Raw genomic sequence first — 20,412 nt, forward strand, 5'->3', positions numbered from 1 at the left:
ACATTTAAAGGTTTGTGGATGAGTGTTGCCTACAGGCAACAAAGCGGGGGGGGAAAAACCTTTTTCTTGCTTTGTTTCATATTGAGTACAGTGTTTCTGGCTAAATGTCTTCGGCCAACAATGAATGACCACCAGCAAGCTTTGTTTGTTGGTTTAGAGCAGAAACACAAAAAGAGAAAGTTGATGTTTGGGACAAGACTCGCCTTCTTTTGAAAGCACGGTCAGAAGAAACAGGCCAATGCGGGATGTACGGTGGCAGTGGGATTACACGTAATGTAAAGCAGATGCAATCTGCACCACACTTGGAGGGTGAGAGGAACGTGCTGGCGTAAGCGATAAGACGGTCGTTGCCGCACCGGCGTTGTGCTAGTACTGCGCCAATTTCGTGGCCTCTAGCATCAGTACAGACTTTGTTAGGTGCAGAAAGATTGAAATGGGCCAGAACGGGCGGGGTTGTGAGAAGGTCGATTAGATGCGAGAACACAGAGGCCTCATTATTGCACCACTGGAAAGGGCGTCTTTCTGCAAAAGCCTGGTTAGTGGTCATGCTATGGCCGCGAAATTTTTCACGAAGTGGCGGAAGTACGAGCAAAAGCCGATGAAGCTGCACACATCCTTGATACACTTCGGAACAGGGAAATGTGTAACAGCATGGATCTTGCCTGGGTCTGGTTGCACTCCATTCGCGTCGAGATGTCCAAGGACGGTAATCTGATGACGGTCAAATTGGCATTTCGATGCGTTCAGTTGCAGACCGGCTCGGCAAAAAACATCCAGGACTGCTGAGAGCTGCTCGAGGTGTGTAGCGAATGGTGGGAACGTCGTCCAAGTAACACAAGCAAGTGGACCGTTTGAAACCGTTATGCGTTCAAAAGTGACAGGAGTGTTACATAGACCGAACGGCATCATTTTGAATTGTTGAAGACCGTCGGGTGTTACAGGCAGTCTTCTCACGGTCTAGATCGTCCATGGAAATCTACCAGTAGCCCGAGCGAAGCTGAATAGATGAGAAATAGCGAACACTGTGGAGGCAGTCAAGGGCGTCATCAATGCGAGGTAGGGGATACACGTTCATTTTTGTAACCCTGTTATTGTGCTGATAATCGACGCAAAATCGCCATGAGCCATCTTTCATTTTCACCAGAACAGGTGATGTCCATGGACTACACGATGGTTAAATAATGTTCTTGGCAAGCACTTTGCGAACTTCTGCTTGAATAACTTCACACTCAGCCGGCGACACTAAATACAGCCAGCGATGAATAGGAGAGGCATTGCCGGTATTTATGCGATGTTTAATAGCTATAGTTTGGGCCAAAGGTTGAACATTAAAGTAAAAATAACATGGTATGAAAACTTAACGCAGTAGAGTTCACGAGCGTGCTCAGACAGCACGTCGGGCACAATCATTTTCTGTAGATCGGCGATGTTTCAAGTTGCCGACTGCGATGATAGAGGAGGATCGGCTGAATTGTCGTCTACTACAATATATACTACTGAGTGATCCTCGAAGGAGCAAAGCTGGGCCAGAGACATGCTGCATGGCAACACTTGTGGCATTGGGGCGAAGGCGACTGTGAATAGGGGCAATTCGGTGCAGGAGATTCAGTGGTGGCATTATCGGACCGTGCAGACTGTGCAGTTTCTTTTTACAGTGAAGCTGTTTAAGCCAGCCGTAATTTGTGGTGCGTAGCCGTGGTAGCCGTTGGCAACTCGGAGGAGGAGGATCAATCGGCCAGCTTCGCTGTGTCTTGAGCTTTGCACGGCCTGGTGCAAGCTTCTTTTTTTTTCTCCTGGCTCAGCATTCCGCGGAGAGCCAGGAGAAAAAAAAAAAGAAGACAGAAGCTTGCACTAGGCCGTGCAAAGCTCAAGACGCAGCGAAGCTAGCCGATCGATATCGAGCGGCTAGCCTCCAACGCATTCGGCGTCGGCAAGCAGCAGCATTCTTGGCACTGTGCCAACCTTAGTTAGCCTGCCTGCGTTAGTGGCATGGCAGGAACGCTGTCGCCCGTAGGCGTCCGCGCATCCAGCGCTAGTCATGCGAAATGTCGCAAAAGGGAAGGTACCTCCGAAAATGATCGCTCGAGAATACCTTCCTACATGTGTAGTTAAGTTAAACCAAGAATTAGCAGCAACCAAGTTCACACCTAGCAGTAGCAGTCAGTAAGCTTCTCTGTGCCTAAGCTTTGCGCGACGGAGTGCAAACTTGCCTGATTTTTTTGTTATGCTTATTCCAAAATCCAGATGCACTTTGCGCATTCAGATGGGAAAAAGATTGCTGGAGAACCCACCTGTGATGTTATTGGGTGCAGGATCACTCCAGAAAGAGATAGAAGCAGCACACAGAAGCACAAACACACATCAGGCTTGTATTGGACACGTAATACATTGAAACGGCACATACGTAACAGTTCCCCAAAATGCGTGCTGGAAGACATGCAGATATATATAGGCTAGTTAAATGCAGTCTGCCTACAGTTCATGTCGAAGCAAGTGTCGCCATGTCAGAGACGTCGAGGAGCCGGTGTCGGACAGCAGTTTCGGACAACAGGGTTGGATCGCCTCGTGGAACTCAGGTGGCCCTGCACCACAGTCGATGTACCGGAGCCTCCGCGTGCCCGGTTACCCGATGGCGGGGTTTGCGCCCCGGAGCACACTGCCGCAGCCCACCGGATCACGTCCACAGCTGGCGAGGTAGCCCTGTGGCCGCTCACCCGAACGCTCGATCAGCCAGGCTCAGGACCGCCAGCCCTCCTGGACCAGTTGCCCAGCGCAAGAACTTGACGAGGTGGCCCCTCAGCTGGTGACAGCTTTGATTGTGGTGCAGACGTAGCGGCGCGGGTGGCGATAGCTCCTATGGGCCGGACGCCCAGCGAGGAAGCTCCGCCATCGAACGCCGAACCTCGCGCACTGCTCACGCCACGGCCCATGCTCTCTCTCGAGCCACGCATATCCAGGCGCCACTGTCCACGCTCACAGGTCGGTGTCGATGATGGTGATCACCTTCAGGTACATGCCCACTCACGCGTATTGGCCAAGAGTAGGTGTCCTCTTCGCCACCGCATGGCGCACTGTCTTCACATGCTTATGTTGTACACTCCCGTGTACCATTAGTATCACAATACCCCCCTTTTCGAGAAAGTTGTTTACAACTATTCTAAAACTAGGACGCGGGATGAAACAAAAATGTCATGTACGTTTGCCCGATTGTTCATATGAGCACAAAACACAATTAGTTCACAGGGCATTGCGCACAGTTAAAGTACGAAAGCACAAGTCTGTTCGCTTTCAAATAAAGGCTAAGTACTTGAGTGGTCGCATTGTCCAATCGCATTTTAGTATATGAACATTACGCGCGACTCAAGTAGTCAGCTCCGACATTGTCATAACCTTTTATGTAGTGAACAGTAAAAGAATACTCCTGCAAGAGGAGACTCCAACGCAACACTCTGTTGTTGACGTGCTTGGCGGAATTTAAGTACTGTAAGGGTTGATGATCTAACTGAACAGCTTGCCTAGCTTGCCTAGCTTGCCATATAGGTAAATATGAAATTTTTGTATAGCCCAAACGAGTGCTAAACATTCCCGTTCAATTGTCGAATACCGGGTTTCTCAGGGTAATAAGTTACGACTAGCGTAAGCAACAGGGTGCAGCACCTAGTCGTTTCCTACCTGGAGCAATACTGCTCCCAGGCTTGTGTTGGAAGCGTCCGTGCGCAGTATGAACTCTTTCGAAAGGTCAGGAGCAAGGAGGATAGGAGCATCACTGAGCTTCCTCTTTAGTGCCGTAAACGCTTCTTCTTGAGGTGAGCCCCATGACACAGCACTGCTTTGTCCCTTCCTTGTAAGGTCCGTCAACGGCTTGGTCAGTTCGGCGTAGTTCGGGATAAACTTCCTGTAGTAGCCAGTTAAAGCAAGGAATGACTGCACTGTTTTCTTGTTGGTAGGACGCTTAGCAGCCAGAATCTTGTCAAGCGTTTTGAGAAGTGGTTCAACTTTAGACTTCCCGATGTGATGACCCAGGAACGCTATGCTGCTCTCTCCTATTTCACATTTACTTGGTTTGATTGTGAGGTTGGCTTGTTTGATTTTCTCAAAGACTTGTCTGAGGGTGTCTATGTGCTCTTGCCATGTGTCGGTGGCAATGACAACATCGTCGAAATGATTATGGACGTTCTCAACGCCTCCAAATACAGATCTCATGAGGCGCACAAATACTGCCGGGGCCGTTTTAATGCCAAACGGCATGTAGATGAAATGGTATAGACCAGACATGCCGGAGAAAGCGTTTTTTTCTCTACTTTCGAGAGACATGGGTGGGTACTTGCCAATATCCCTTTGTGAAGTCAAATTTAGAGAAAAACTTCTTCTGACCCACAAACGCAAGTACGACATCAATACGTGGTATTGGCTCACAATCCGGTATAAGTATCTTATTCAGTTCCCTGAAGTCGATGCACAGCCGAATAGTGTTGTCCGGTTTCTTTACCACTAGAATTGGCGCGTCGTACGGCGACTTTGATCTCTCAATGACACCCATTTTCAACATCTCTTGTACTTCTTTTTCGACACTTTCCTGCAAAGCAAGGGGTATTGGGTACTGTGGAACGTGCACTGGTTTATCAGAGGTTAGACGAAGCGAACACTCGATGAGCGCAGTTTTCCCAGGAAGGTCAGAAAAGATATCTGCATACTCTTCAAATAACTCCTGTATTTTCTGAACTTGTTCAGCCGTAAGCTTTGTTGCCAACTTAACGTCAGTAGAAAACTGCGTTCGCTGAAGGCTCAAGACAGGCATTTGCTTCACTTCGTCCTCTTCCCTGGTGTCCACTTCGGATGATTTTTCGTTGACCTCTTCAACAACAAAGACTTGGTGTGGTTGTGCAGGTCTCTGCTCTTCGTACTTTTTTAGCATATTGTGGGCGTTTATTACGCACGTCTTCTTCATCTGTATATTATCATCATCATCCTACGTTGCGCGATCCTCATCTTCAGTTATGTGTGATCATCATCATCGGGTGTGTGCTTTTGCTGGTTCGCTGCCGAGTACTCGGGCCGAATAAACGTCGTGCCAACAGAGACGCCATAAGTGGTGGAGGTGCTCTTCGATCCTCAGTCCTCTTGTCTCCCGTCCCATGCCAACGTACGCGGAAGTTGCTGCCACGCCTCCAGGCAACGTCAACTCCACGGTGCCGCTGCGCACGTACGCGTCGGTTGCTGCCGCGCCTCCAGTAAACATTTCGACGATGCCGCCCGAGCTTTCATCAGCCCATTTGACTGCACTGACTCCCGGATCACCTAGCCCCCTGTACTATCCGCCATGGCGTCCGTCACGTCCCACGTGCTATTACTGCGGCTATCGCGGCCATATTTCATGTTTCTGCCGCAAGCGCCAGCAGGACGAGCGTCGGGGATACGACATCTCCGAACGCAACTTTTCCGGTGGAGTCTCTTCCCAACGCCGGCGTTTCTCTTCACCTCCGCTGCGCTCTACTTCTCCGCCCGCATCGACTGAAGACCGAAGCACTTACCGTTCAGCCAGACGCCGCTCCCCTTCGCCGTTCCGCCGCTCCACGTCTCCACTACGGCCCGTCTCCCTCAACTCTAACATTCGTCCGGAAAACTAAGCGATGCAGTTTTTGGAGGACAAACTGCATACGACACCAGGACTGATATTCCTCCCGCGGGCCCGTCCTATATGCTCTCGGTGTTTGCCCAAGGAGTGCCCGTCGATGCTTTGGTGGACACAGGTGCGACAATTTCTGTTATTCACGCTGATTTATGTTCCCGTCTCAGAAAAGTCACGACGCCATACGATGGACCGACGCTAGTTGCAGCCCAGGGAGACCCTGTTCGACCTTCTGCTCTTTGCACTGCCCGTGTCCTGATCGATGATATCCTGCACCATATACAATTAGCTGTGCTGTCCCCGTGCGCTCATCAACTTATTTTAGGGTGGGATTTTCTCTGTTCTGCTTCCGCAGCTATTTGTTGTGGCCAACGCGTCGTCCATCTTACGGACACCGACTACTTACTTGGGGAAGACAGGTACACGCCGTTGCGCCTGCTCGCTGCGGAAGATACCGAACTGCCTCCCGACCGACAGCGCATTATTACCATTATGTCGACCGATATCGACCATGGTGACGTCTTGGTCTTGCCCTCTTCCCGTTGCCTTCATAAAGGCATCGCTTTTGCGCCAGGTGTGGTTGGATTTTACAATGGCTCGGCGCTTGTCACCGCCACGAACGCGACATCGGAGAAAATTCTCCTTCCGCAAAGCACCACAGTGGCTTGCGCGGCCGACCCAGGGCCTGTATGCGTCGTGCCCCTTACGACTATGTCTTCCAAAGACCCTTCTACTTGTGCTACTGCTTCTCCCTCCGCCCTTACTGCAGCCATCAGCAGTGACTTGCCACCTTCACATATGCAGCAGCTGCTTGCTTTGTTGAACAAACACGCAAATTTATTTGATGTCCATTCGTCGACTCTGGGCCAAACCACAGCTGCAGCGCATCGCATTCAGACAGACGAAGCGTCGATAGTGTGCCGACGCCCGTACCGCGTGTCCCTAGCCGAGCGGAAAATCATAGAAGAAAATGTCGCGGACATGTTACAACAGAAGGTCATCCGGCCCTCAGCTAGCCCTTGGTCATCTCCGGTTGTTTTGGTGCGAAAAAAAGACAGTTCCGTGCGTTTTTGCGTCGATTACCGGGCCCTCAATAAGATCACTCGAAAGGACGTATACCCTATGCCTCGCATTGACGACGCCCTTGATTCACTACAAGGTGCAGAATACTTTTCGAGCCTCGATCTGCGTTCTGGCTATTGGCAAATTCCCATGCACGAAGACGATAAAGAAAAAACAGCGTTGGCCACCCCTGATGGACTTTACGAATTCAACGTCATGCCTTTCGGGCTATGCAATGCACCTGCGACTTTTGAACGCATGATTGATACCGTGCTGCGTGGCCTGAAATGGAAAACTTGCCTCTGCTACCTGGATGACATTGTCGTCTTTTCATCCACATTTCCTCAGCACCTGCAACGCTTAGATGAAGTTCTGACGTGCCTTGCCGACGCTGGTCTTCAGCTTAACACGAAGAAATGCCATTTCGCCAGCAGATCTATTAAGGTCCTGGGGAATGTCGTGAGCAAGGAGGGCATACGTCCTGACCCTGACAAGATTGCTGCGGTCCTTCGCTTCCCTCGCCCAGAAAAGCCTAAAGACTTGCGAAGCTTCCTTGGCCTCGCTTCTTATTTCCGTCGCTTTATACGGAACTTTGCCTCCATCGCTGCGCCACTACACAAACTACTTGCTTCCGGTGTACCCTTTCACTGGTCTCAAGATTGTGAAGCAGCCTTTGATATGTTGAAGGGCGCCCTGACGTCTGAACCTGTGCTTTGCCATTTTGATGAGACTGCACCAACTCTCTTGCACACAGACGCTAGCGGCCACGGCATCGGTGCCATTCTTCTGCAACGCAACAACTCTTCGCACGAGAGAGTCGTTGCATACGCCAGCCGCGTACTCACCGATGCCGAGAACTATACAATAACTGAGCAGGAGTGCCTGGCGATTGTTTGGTTCGTACAGAAGTTTCGTCCCTATTTGCACGGGCGTCATTTTACAATTGTTACGGACCACCACGCATTATGCTGGCTCTCCACTCTCAAGAACTTGACTGGACGGCTGGGTCGCTGGGTTCTCCGCCTGCAAGAATATGACTTTGACATTATTCATAAGTCAGGCAAAAAACACCAAGATGCTGACGCTCTTTCTCGTTGCCCGCTTCCTGCGCACCCACTTGACACCTCGGCAACTGCGTCGCAAAGCAGCTCTTCGGATGTCACTTCTGCGCCGGTTTCCTCTCTAGCCACCATAGACCGCCTTTCTCCGGACGGCGATCAAACATTTGCATTTCGCCAAAGGGCTTACCCATATTGTCGGCGTATGATAGACCACCTCTCTGGCGCTTCTCGCCCACCTAACGCGCGGCTTCGACGCCAACTCGCACAATTCAAGCTGAACAATCACGTGCTGTATCGGCGCATTTACCACCTTGACGGTCAACGCTGGGTGCCCGTTCTACCACGCTCTCTTCGAGCCCATGTCCTCAGAGCATTCCATGATGACATGACTGCTGGCCATCTCGGTTTCCACAAAACCTACGATCGCATTCGAAGCCGTTACTATTGGCCTGGCCTTTCTACTAGTGTGGCGAGATACGTCGGTTCCTGTTCTCCGTGTCAGCGTCGCAAACTCCCAACCTCTGCTCCTGCCGGCGAATTACTGCCTATTCCGTGTCCTGACGCACCATTTGAGGTTGTTGGTATCGACCTTTACGGGCCCCTTCCTGTTACTGCAGCTGGAAATCGGTGGATAGTGACCGCCATCGACCACCTGACGCGCTACGCTGAGACAACATCAGTGATCACTGGCTCAGCTTCGGAGGTTGCCGACTTCGTCCTTCAAGCTATAATTCTGCGCCATGGTGCTCCTCGAGTACTGCTCAGCGACCGTGGAAAGGTCTTTCTCTCGCAACTTTTAAACGAAGTCCTGCGCGCCTCTGGTACCACCCACAAAACAGCGTCGAGTTACCATCCACAGACTAACGGCTTGACAGAGCGATTTCATCGCACGCTTGCCGACATGATCGCCGTATATATTCAGCCTGATCACAAGAATTGGGACAAGCTTCTACCTTTCGTCACTTTCGCCTACAACACGGCCGTTCAGCGTACCACCGGCTACTCGCCATTTTACTTAGTTTACGGACGGTCGCCTACTTCCCTTCTAGACGTTTCTTTCTTCGATGCTCCTGTCAATCCATCTGCATCGTCTAGCGAAGAATTCCTTTCACGACTCGCCCAGTGTCGCCAGCGTGCTCGCGTCAACACGGCGGCCAGGCAACACGACCGGAAGATCATTTATGACACCCTCCATCGCGTTGTGTCCTTCCGACCTGGTGACGAAATACTTCTATTGACGCCCCTTCGCACGCCTGGTTTGTGCGACAAGTTCCAGCCGCGTTTCATCGGGCCCTACATCGTCCTGGAGCCGACATCACCCGTCAATTATCGCGTGACTCCTGTTGTCGCCGCCACAGACCGCCGTTGTCGCAGCACCGAGGTCGTTCATGTCTCCCGCATGAAACCGTTCACGCGGTGGTCTTCGTCGCCTTGACTTGCGGCTAGGATGGCCGCTTCCACGTGGGGGGGAAATTAGTGTGGGCGTTTATTACGCACGTCTTCTTCATCTGTATATTATCATCATCATCCTACGTTGCGCGATCCTCATCTTCAGTTATGTGTGATCATCATCATCGGGTGTGTGCTTTTGCTGGTTCGCTGCCGAGTACTCGGGCCAAATAAACGTCGTGCCAACAGAGACGCCATAATATTTATATGAAAGATCTTGTTCTTTCCAGAAACGTCAACGACATAGTCAACATCATTTTTCCGTTCCGTGACTTCGAACGGCCCTTTCCATTGCATTAAAAGCTTGTTCAAGTCAGTTGGCAACAAAATGAGCACTTTGTCGCCTGGACATAATTTCCTAGGGAGACTTTTCCTGTCATAGTAAGTTTTTTGTTTGTCACGAGCTTTCTCCAGCTGTTCATGAGCAATCTTGCATGTCTCCTCTTGGCGATTGCGCAAATCAAAGACAGAAGTGTATGTCGTTCGTGTTTCTCCATCTAGCTCTTCGTTCGTCCACAGTTCTCTTAATACTGTCAACGGTCCTCGAACGTGCCGGCCGTAAATGAGCTGAAAGGGAGAGAACCCGAGGCTTGCCTGTGGAACTTCTCTATATGCAAAAAGCAGAGGGGCGAGGTATCTGTCCCAAGATCGCGGTCTCTCTTGGCACATTCTCTTTAGCATCATCTTCAGGGTGCCGTTAAACTTCTCGACGAGACCATTCGCCATCGCATCGTAGGGTGTCGTCTTGAGTAGCTTGACTGAGAGCAGTCGACTAACCTCTTTCATCAATTCTGACGTAAAGCTTGCTCCTTGGTCAGTGACTATTTCTTTGGGCAAACCGACGCGAGAAAAGATCTCGATCAGTGCTTTGGCAACCTGGACTGCGTCAATTGCGGGGAGTGCTACAGCATCCGGATAACGAGTGGCAAAGTCGATTAACGTAAGAACATATCGATTCCCGCGGTCCGACTTTGGTGAAAAGGGCCCAATTAAATCAACAGCCACCCTTTCAAAAGGTGTACGGATCAGAGGCATGTTACCCAAGCGACTCCTACTTTCCCTTTAGGGGTTGTCCTTTGGCATTTGTCGCACGACTTCACGAAGCGTTTTACGTCTCCGTGTACATCTGGCCAATAAAATTCTTGTAGGACACGATCGGTTGTTCTTATACCTTGATGTCCTGCCATGATGCTTTCATGTGCCACTTCTAATATGCCATGTCTAAATGCTTTCAGGATGATCACCTGCTTCAATGTTCTGCCAGTAGCTAGGCGGTAAAGGCGATACAGCAAACCTTCTTCTTCGATGAATTCATAGCTGTGACCCTTTCCGGAGTTAAACAACTTGCTCACTTTGGCAGGAATATGTTTCAGCGTCGGGTCTTTTCGCTCTTCTTCAATGAGTTGCCCTTTAGTTACGTCACGAAAGACAATTGTCGGAACGCACAAGGGACGAATCTTGCCTTGTTCTGGCTCTTCACTTTTGGCTTTAGCCACACTCGACACATGCTGAGGCTTCATGGGCGCCTTAGTCGGCTTCATTCCTATCGACGCCGACTCCTCGTTGGGAACAACGGGGTGCTTCCAGTCAGAATCCGGATCGTATGGTCCTCTGACGCCTGGAAGATTTCAGAGAACAAGGTCGTAGAGGGGCGCGTCCATACAAGCCACTGTTAATTTGCCTGTAAAGTACGGCGTGTTCACTTGTATGACAGCTTCAGGCAGGTAGTTTGTTGAGCCGTCTAGAAGAACAACGTTGTTCGTTTTTCCCGTCATATACACCTCTGGAACAAGTTCTCGTCTGGCAATTGCGGTATTACAACCAGTATCTCGTAGTACGTGAACATTTCTTCCTAGCAGTAGGCCTTGAACCACTGGCATCCCGTCTATGAGGAAAGGTACAGCATTCCCAGGGTCCTCGTCGTCGCTGTCACTTGATTGGCGAGTCTTCTTTCCTGGATGCTTTGATGCTTTCCCTGGTCGAGTCCGAACTGGTTGAGATTCGGTGAGTGCACTTGATGAACTCGGTTTGTTGTCCCTGTACTGATTTCGGCAATTTTCAGCTGTATGTCCCGTTCTGTCGCACAACTTACACTTTAGCATATGCTTAGGTGGGGCACGGCAGTCAGGAGCCAAATGTCCAAACCGTTGGCAGAGTATGCACTTGAGTTGTGGTTTCCTGGGAGCTTCAGTGGTTTTCCCACCGGAATCCTCTGTGTTATCGGGACCTTTTCCTAGGTTTGTCAAATTCTGCGCTTCAAGAAAACGATCTGTTTTCGATCAAGGTCACGGATCAAAGGATTTGTACTCTCGCTCCCTCAAGAAAATCACTAGCTTTGGTTGACAACAGCGCAGAAATTGTTCAGAGATCATGTGATCTCGTAGACCTTCATACGTTTTGGCACGTTAGCCATCTCAATCCAATGATCATAATAGGCCGAAATTCTTGCTGCTGTTTTCCAGTCTTGCCATCTACTGCTCGTGCTTTCCGAAACTTCACTTGGTAGCCTTGAGCCGTGAATTGGAACCTCTGTAGTAAAGCTTTCTTTACCTTCGGGTAGTCTAATGAATCGGCGGCAGTCATCCGACCGATTACAGTTAAAGCTACGCCAGTTAAACACATGCTCACAGCAAGAGCCCATTTTTCTTGTGGCCAGTTCTGCCCTGTTGCTACGCACTCAAATCGCTGTAAATACGCGTGCAAGTCATCGCGTTTCTCGTCAAACAAAGGAAGTAGCTTCTGCAGATTGAGGGATGACGAGGAAGTGCTGGGCGCAGGCGAAATTTCAGAAGCCGCTGCCAGCACATTCCGAGCTCCTTCCTGAAGCTGTAGCTTTAGCTGGAGGATCTCACGCTGCCTCTCGTCGGCCAAGCGCGCTAATTCAGCTGCTTCCTTAATCGCCTCTCACTCCGCAGCTCTCTCGTCCCTTTGTTTTGCCTGTTCGGCCTCAATCCATCTCTGAAGTTCTGCGCCTGACAATCCTAGTTGGAGTCCTATAGCAGCGAGTTTCTCTAAATCCTTGGTGCCGTTTACTAATGCGTGTCTGCGCTCAAGCGAAACTGCCCTCTTTCACTGATTTTACGAGTGAATCCTGGCAGGCTCGCCAGTTTGTGATGTTATTGGGTGCAGAATCACTCCAGAAAGAGATAGAAGCATCACGCAGAAGCACAAACACACATCAGACTTGTATTGGACACGTAATACATTGAAACGGCACACACGTAACAGTTCCCCAAAATGCACGCTAGAAGACATGCAGATATATATAGGCTAGTTAAATGTAGTCTGCCTACAGTTCACGTCGAAGCAGGTGTCGTCATGTCAGAGACTTCAAGGAGCCGGTGTCGGACAGCAGTTTCGGACAACAGGGTTGGATTGCCTCGTGGAACTCAGGTGGCCCTGCGCCACAGTCGATGCACCGGAGCCTCCGCGTGCCCGGTTACCCGATGGCGGGGTTTGCGCCCCGGAGCACACTGCCGCAGCCCACCGGATCACGTCCACAGCTGGCGAGGTAGCCCTGTGGCCGCTCACCCGAACGCTCGATCAGCCAGGTTCAGGACCGCCAGCCCTCCTGGACCACTTGCCCAGCGGAAGAACTGGACGACGTAGCCCTGTGACCGCTCACCCGAACGCTCGATCAGCCAGGCTCAGGACCGCCAGCCCTCCTGGACCAGTTGCCCAGCGCAAGAACTTGACGAGGTGGCCCCTCAGCTGGTGACAGCTTTGATTGTGATGCAGACGTAGCGGCGCGGGTGGCGATAGCTCCTATGGGCCGGACGCCCAGCGAGGAAGCTCCGCCATCGAACGCCGAACCTCGCGCACTGCTCACGCCACGGGTCATGCTCTCTCTCGAGCCACGCTTTTCCAGGCGCCACTGTCCACGCTCACAGGTCGGTGTCGATGATGGTGATCACCTTCAGGTACATACCCACTCACGAGTATTGGCCAAGAGTAGGTGTCCTCTTCGCCACCGCACGGCGCACTGTCTTCACATGCTTATGTTGCACACTCCCGTGTACCATATAGTATCACACCACCTTACAATCACTGCCGACGGTAATGCGTTTAGCATTGGATCAATATAGGGACACAAGGTATTGAGACCGTTGAAACGAGTTATCTATGAGGCGGGCACTGCAGCGGGATTCCGCTTGCAAGCTCCCCTAATAACGCTCGACGCCATCTAGCACCGCTGCCGCGAAGTTTGTGACTGCCCTCCAAAATGCATGGCGCGCCAGTGCGTATGAATGCTGAGTGTCATGCAGCAACCGGGCTCTTCTCTCACTCTTCTTTGTGGACACGCTGTGCCATCTATTGGCGCTGTTCACAAGTCCGGGCTTGGCCTCCGAGACAAGAAGCGTGGCTTACATGTGCCTGCGAATGCTGAGAATTGTTTTCGTCACTTGCTGTGCACTCAGTGGCACATAGTCCCAAGTTGGCGAGAGGCTCATTGAAGAGCAGCACATACGCAGTACAGTTAAACCTGCTTATAACGAACCTTCATATAACGAATTCCTTGATATAACCAAGTTTTTCTATTCCCCGCCGTTACTCCATAGAAGCACATGTATTTGAGACCTCTACGTAATGAAGTGGCAGCGGGAGACCCCCTCGATATAACGAATTTTCCCCTCCGAAAACCTAGAGATTTCGCCCAAAATTTTGTCATTTTTGCGCGAGCAGCAACCGGAAGCACTTTCTCCGCCGCGACGGAATGCGAAGCGAGCGCCTGTGTGCGTGCGTGCGTGTGCGAGGTGGGCCTGCATCCCTCGACCCGGCTATCTTGCCGCCGCGGGCGTGACCTTTCCCCCTCCCTTCATTTAAACCTGATCCTGCCGCTTGCTGCAGCTGGCCTAGCCCGCCAAGCCGGCACTCTCTCCTTTTCCAGTTGATGTTGCCGACGCGCTGGTACGCGCTGTGCATCATCACACTCGATGAGTGCGGACACACGCTGGCGGCGTGTGGAAGCGCCGCTGGAGAAGCAAGCAAAGTGACCTTCCTGCTGTTGTCTATCGCTTCAACGCAAACTGAGCGCTGAGAACACCCAGCACGCACAAAGCTACGAGCCGCCGACACACCTACACTACTAGAATTTTCGTGCCGAACCTGCATATAACGAAATCCTCTTTATAACGAGGTTTTTCGGGAATATGTCAATTTCGTTATATCCAGGTTTAACTGTACATTGATGGCACTGCTTGCTAAAGTGTTGGTTGTGAAACGCGTTCATTGAAAAGCGGCACATACCCAGTGCATTTATGGCATAGCCTGCTAATGCATCGAGTTGCTGTCCGTGAGGAACCCTTGTGACGTGGGTTCAATTCTGCTCGAATTTAAGGAATTATTTTTGTCATTGTAGAGCGGCACATTCCCAGTGGCAAGTACCTAGTTAGCCAAGTTGGCATCAAAAATGTTCATTGAAGAGCGGCACACACCTACTGGCACATTGACCCAAGTCAGCGTCGGAGATCCGTCGAACAGCGGTGCCTACCCAGTCCCACATCTACACTGACCCATGTCAACGTGCAGGGTTGAAGAGCAGCACGCATGTACACATTGCCACATACTCAGTGGCCCAAGTCTTTTCGATGGTTGCTTTCGAACGCTGTTACCTCAGCACAGCAGCCTGACGCGCTAACCGTTCGACCACGGACTACCCAGTCACCTAGGTAGGTGGGAAAATAGTTACACACATACATACACGTGTGGCAACACACTCAGTGCATATTTCCGCGCAGCCTCCGCCTCGTTATCATCCGGACCAGTGTAACAGGGCTACACGCTGCGCTGCGTTTCCGATAAAACACAGCGCCACCGCAGCGTCACCCGAGGTATGCGTCACCGACGGTGGCTACAAAAACAGGCTGCCCGGCTTAGAAGAGTTGCCTTTTTCCTTTCGCTACCGAGACGAGCGTAGAGTTGGTATGCTCGCCCGCTGCCATTGCTAATTGAATAAACAGTTAAGTTTTTATGTTGGGATTCGTCCTTCAGCAGACGCGACAACCAATACCTCATTCTCTTTGTCTTTTGAACGCAGTGAGGGTGCAATAGAAGGGAGCACACCAACGTGATTATGATCAGTGGCAACAACTTCGTCATCGACGACCCACCCCTCCTCACAACTCTGCTCCCCTTGCCATCCCTCTCAACTCCCTCGAGATTCCCGCACATTCAACGGTCTCCGCGTGCACCCGCCTCTGCGCTGGCACCAGCTTAGCCCACTGCCTGAAGTTCCGTTTTCTGCCATCATTGGGAAGTGAGCATTGGCCAGCATGGGCACTTTCGTCTTCTTGCTCACTGTTTGCTTATGCACCGCAATATTTCGAGAGTCGCACCGTTCGTGCATTGTGCTATGGTGCACAAATACTTCAAGAACAAGTCCTTCTTTTAATTCGAACAAATTTTCGGGCCCCTTCAAGTTCGAATTATCGAGATTCAACTGTACATGCATGCATGCGCACACACACAGACACACACATTACAGGTGCCCCAGAAAGTAAACGGAGCACGTGAGCAGCAGCCGAATTGCATCTCGGTGCGCTACCGGTGGAAGTACATGCTACCAGGGCATGTGCTAAAGTAATCTGCGGTGGCCGTGCGATACACATTTGGCCACTGCCTCATTGGCGGCTCCGGTGAAAGCGCTCTGCTTCCAACGGTCGACGCTAGCGAGTTTTTTGCACTTGCAGCAACCATTAATCAATGAAGCAGCTCTTGTCAGAATCATTTGCTTCTTGCATGCGTGACTTGCTTTGCTTCTCGAGGCATGTGACTATCGCCATTGTCTCACCATCGCCAGGAACAACTTGGTGATCGTGCCACGATTCAGTAATTTCTAAGCGTGATAGACTACCACCATGTGTTGCCAATTAGCACACTTTATTCAAGAAGTACAAAAATAGATTTGTAGAAGAAATTGACGGCGCAGTTATTTCTTCCTAAATAAAGAAAGCTCGACCAGAGATGCTCAGCACACGTGCAGGAAACAATATGCTTTTGGCAAGAGCTGCTTGCCGTTGATAAATGGTTGCTGTAAGCACAATGAGCTCCCCTAGCGACGACGGCTCAGGCTCATTTGCATGAGGCAATGGTGAAAAGGGCATTGCATAGCTACTGCATATTACTTTCGCCTGAGCCGTCGATGAGTCAGTGGTTAAAAGGGTATTTCACGGGTACCACAGATTACTTTCGCCTGAGCCGTCGATGAGTCAGTGGTTAAAAGGGTATTGCACGGGTGCCGCAGATTACTTTCGCCTGAGCCGTCGATGAGTCAGTGATGAAAAGGGTATTGCACGGCTACTGCAGAATACTTTCACCTGAGCCGTCGATGAGGCAGTGGTAAAAAGGGTATTGCACGGCTACCACAGATTACTTTCGCCCACTGCTTCACCTGGTTCACCGTGCCAGCAGCCAGCGTGGGAGCATAAACTAGCTCGCGCATTGGTACGGTCAGCGCGTGACCTCACTCCACAGTGCCGACAAACGCATGCAAAGCGAGCAAAGAAACTTCTCCGTAGTACCTAGGCAAAGTCAGATATTTAAGGAGCAAAAGCCCCCACATTTTCTCTCTCGCACCCCCTTTACTCGCACCTGCACACAAACGTCGCGCTATATACTTCAAATGACCGTCTCGTGTCCATGCTACATCTCGACATTGTTGCTGCATAGTTACTGTTAGTTGAATTTCGCTGTTCAGATTGTGCATGTGTAGTGCTGTTCGATTTACTCAGAGAAGACTTTCTGTGTTTTAGCATGCTATTTGACATGGTGCCACCATGCAAAAAGCTCAAGTTTTTATCCTTAGAGCTGGCCGAAGTCGCAAGGGGACAGAAGAAAGGCGACGTTGCGGAAATGTTTCGGATTTCTCCGAGTTTGCTGTCCACCATTCCCAAGTCTAAAGAAGCAATAGAGAAAGCACTTGCATCGGGCACATCAGCCAAGCGGAAGAAGCTGACGCCGTCGGTGCGCAAAGAGCTTGACAAGGCTGTGTACGCATGGTTTGAGGCACTGTGTAAAGTCCACAGAGAAAAGTGTATGAGCGTGCAACACGTGCTCAAATGGTGCAGGAAATTTAAAGACGTCCATGACGAACAGCATTCTGGACAGCCATCGGTTTCGAACGAAACAATTGCAAAAGTGGAAGAAACAGTGCTTAAAGATTCAGTTCGGGAGCTCTGCGAGATGATCACTTATGTCAGTAAAACCTGCATTGGCAAAACTTTGACAGACTATTTAGGGTATGCCAAGGTTTGTGCAAGGTGGGTCCCGAGAATGCTTACGGAAGACCACAAACAGCAACGTGTTGAAGCGGCCCGCAAATTTCTGAGGCCTACGAAACCGATGGGGAGGAATTCTTGAACTCTATTGTCACTGGGGACGACACCTGGGTTCACTACACGACACCGGGAACGAAACAACAATCCCATCAGTGGAAACATCCAGAGTTGCTGAAGCTGCGGAAGTTCAAACAAACACTGTCTGCCAGCAAAGTGATGGCGAGCGTCTTTTGGGACAGGAAGGGGTTATTGTTGTGCAACTTTATGCCTGCTGGTACAACAATCGATGCGGACCGCTACTGGGAGACGTCGAAGAACCTTCGCCGCGCAATTCAGAACAAGAGGAGAGGCATGCTCACGAAGGGAGTGCGTTTCCATCAGGACAACGCTCGTCTGCACATCACCCGGGTAACAAACGATCTCATCACCAAATTTGGATGGGATACTGTCACACACCCGCCCTACTGCCAAGACATAGCCCCAAGTGACTACCATCTCTTCCCTGAATTGAAGAAACACCTGGGTGGGACGCATTTCAGAACCAGAGAGGAGCTGAAAGAAGAGGTTTTAAGCTACCTTCACGGCGCGCGGGAGAGTTCTACGATTCAGGCATAAAGAAGATGGTACACTGCATGCAAAAATGCATTATCTCAACGGCGATTATGTCGAAAAATAGGGCGAACGTCTAAACTTTCCAAAAATGTATTATTCAATGCCAATAAACATGTATTTCATTTTGAAAAACCATTGGCAACCTTATTTTACGGACAACTCTCGTACATACATACATAACATACAGTGGAATCTCGTTGATACAATTCTGCATAATACGTTTTAGGGGATAATACGTTTCTTTTTCTTTTCCCGATAATATGTTGGATGATACGATTTTCGGATGATATGCTTCATTTTCCGGTCCCCGTGAAGGTTGTATCAAGGAGATTCCACTGTACATACACAGAAAGGGCGTGAAGTACCCAAAGAATGCATTAGTAAACATTATTTTAGGATATGTCTATTCCTTGAAAGGTTACCCTTATATTTAACGGCAATTGTTGGGCTAGTGTTGTTTTAGCCTCGATGGATAAAACATGCAGATTAAAAACCTGCACTTGCCATGGAGCACCCCACAGCAGAGGAAGTAGACAGCAACGGCATAGAGGAACAGACCATCACAAGGCTTTGCCTCAAGACATCGAGATGACTGAAGCTCGCCGAGGCCGGGAACCCCAACGAGCCGAAGTGGACAAGGGCCGTCGGTGGTGATGAGGCTGACACGTACGCACTCTCCAAGGCCCCGATGTGGTCGTGAACCACGTCTTGTGCTCGCACACAGAGTGCATGCTAGCAAAGGCCCAAATCCTACCAAAATTGGGCCAGTGGGGCAGCCCGCTGGCCCTCCGTGGGCAGGGCTACTGTCTAGTGGCAGTGTTTAAGGTGAAGGTATCACGGCCGCCATCTTGCATGTAGTTCAGATTCTCCCACCAGGCGACGCTACTCAGTCATGTTTGGAAAAAGCTAAAAAAATCTGCTCTTCGCCGTCGCAGCATGCCCTCAGTCTGGCCCTCTGTGCAACGCTGCGACAGGTGATCTACTGTAGTTAAGGAAATTCGCCCTCCCCCTTTTTTTCAGGACAAGTTGCACCTGGCACCATCGTCTTGTTGCTGCGCATGGTGACCTTCTCCCCGCTGATACTTTCAACAATGGCTCGGTCGAATCTTTCTCTATGTAAAATGGTCAGTGCTGATGATGGTGGCTATTAGGGGTTCGTCACTGCCTCTTTTGACGTGGCTGTCATGCGAGTGCGGGCCACTGCTTCGAAAGTCGTCTCGGCAGATGGCCTGCAGACCAGTGCTTACTGTAGAACCTTGAGTGACATTGATCGTCAACTAGTTTTGTTTTAGGGGCGAAGCTCCTTATAGCGGCACCCGTTCGTCCCCGTCGTAGTAGGTAGCCACGTCTAGTTTTATGAATTGCTCAATAGATGGCGTTGTGTGTCCGTATATGTATGTATACCCATATATACATATATATGTATACGTATAGTATAACCGGAAGCCGACTTCCGGTTCCGCTTCCGGCTTCCGGAGAACGCTTCCGGCATTTTATGAAAAAAAAAATTCCGAAAGTTGTGTCCGTAGCGCGGAATCGAACCAGGGACCCCTCGCTTCCGAACGCGCGGCGCTAACCACTACGCCACGAAGCGCACATAGACACACGCACCACGATGGCAATAAATACCCAACATTAACGAAAGGCCGCATTTCTAGCGCGTTTCTAACGCGTTTGTGCTAGCGCGTTACGGCACGTGTAAGAAGCTGGTGTAAGACGCTGTGGCCTCTCCGCCTTACCTTCAACGCGTTTCGAACGCGCTGCCCAAGGCGGTGGCAAGTCAAGTTCAAGTCGAGGAGCGTTTATGAATACGGGGGGTATACTCTCTCAGCAGTCATGTGATGGCGTCGGCAAACGCGGTGCACGTTCCGGCATGTGTAAATGGCTGCGTAAGACGCTGTGGCCGCTCCCCCTTACTAGAGATAGAGAGTACTGCACGTTTCTAACGCGTTTGTGCTAGCGTCCCCTTAAGCGGGAGATCCGATGATTCCCTCCGGAGCTTCGCCCACTCATCATCATTCACCCCGTGGATATGCTGTGATTTTTTTTCTCTTCCTAGTGCCTATATATTTTTTTTAGCATTTTGTAAACCGGGCCCGCTAAACAAAGGTTCTAGGCTTGATATTGTCACTATTAAAAGGAAAGGGAAGGAAATTGCTATAGACCGCAGTAACTGTCTAGCGCATTCTGCTGACACCTGAACAGCGGTCAGCAGCAGAGGAGAGGTGGCAGCAAAGGAGTAGGGGTAAAGGTTAGTAGAGAGTATAGAGTAACAGAGCGACTAAGTGAAAAGAAAAAAAAGACCGTTCGTGGCACGAGTTCT

General features: G+C 50.5%; 1 protein-coding gene across 4 annotated transcripts in view; it reads left to right on the forward strand.

The window, feature by feature from the left end:
* The window catches only part of LOC119445377 (protein RER1-like), a 138,200-nt gene that overhangs the window by 108,406 nt on the left and 9,382 nt on the right, over positions 1 to 20,412 (forward strand). The window lies entirely within an intron of this gene.

Source organism: Dermacentor silvarum, chromosome 3, assembly GCF_013339745.2.
Source record: "Dermacentor silvarum isolate Dsil-2018 chromosome 3, BIME_Dsil_1.4, whole genome shotgun sequence".
Classification (NCBI taxonomy): domain Eukaryota; kingdom Metazoa; phylum Arthropoda; class Arachnida; order Ixodida; family Ixodidae; genus Dermacentor; species Dermacentor silvarum.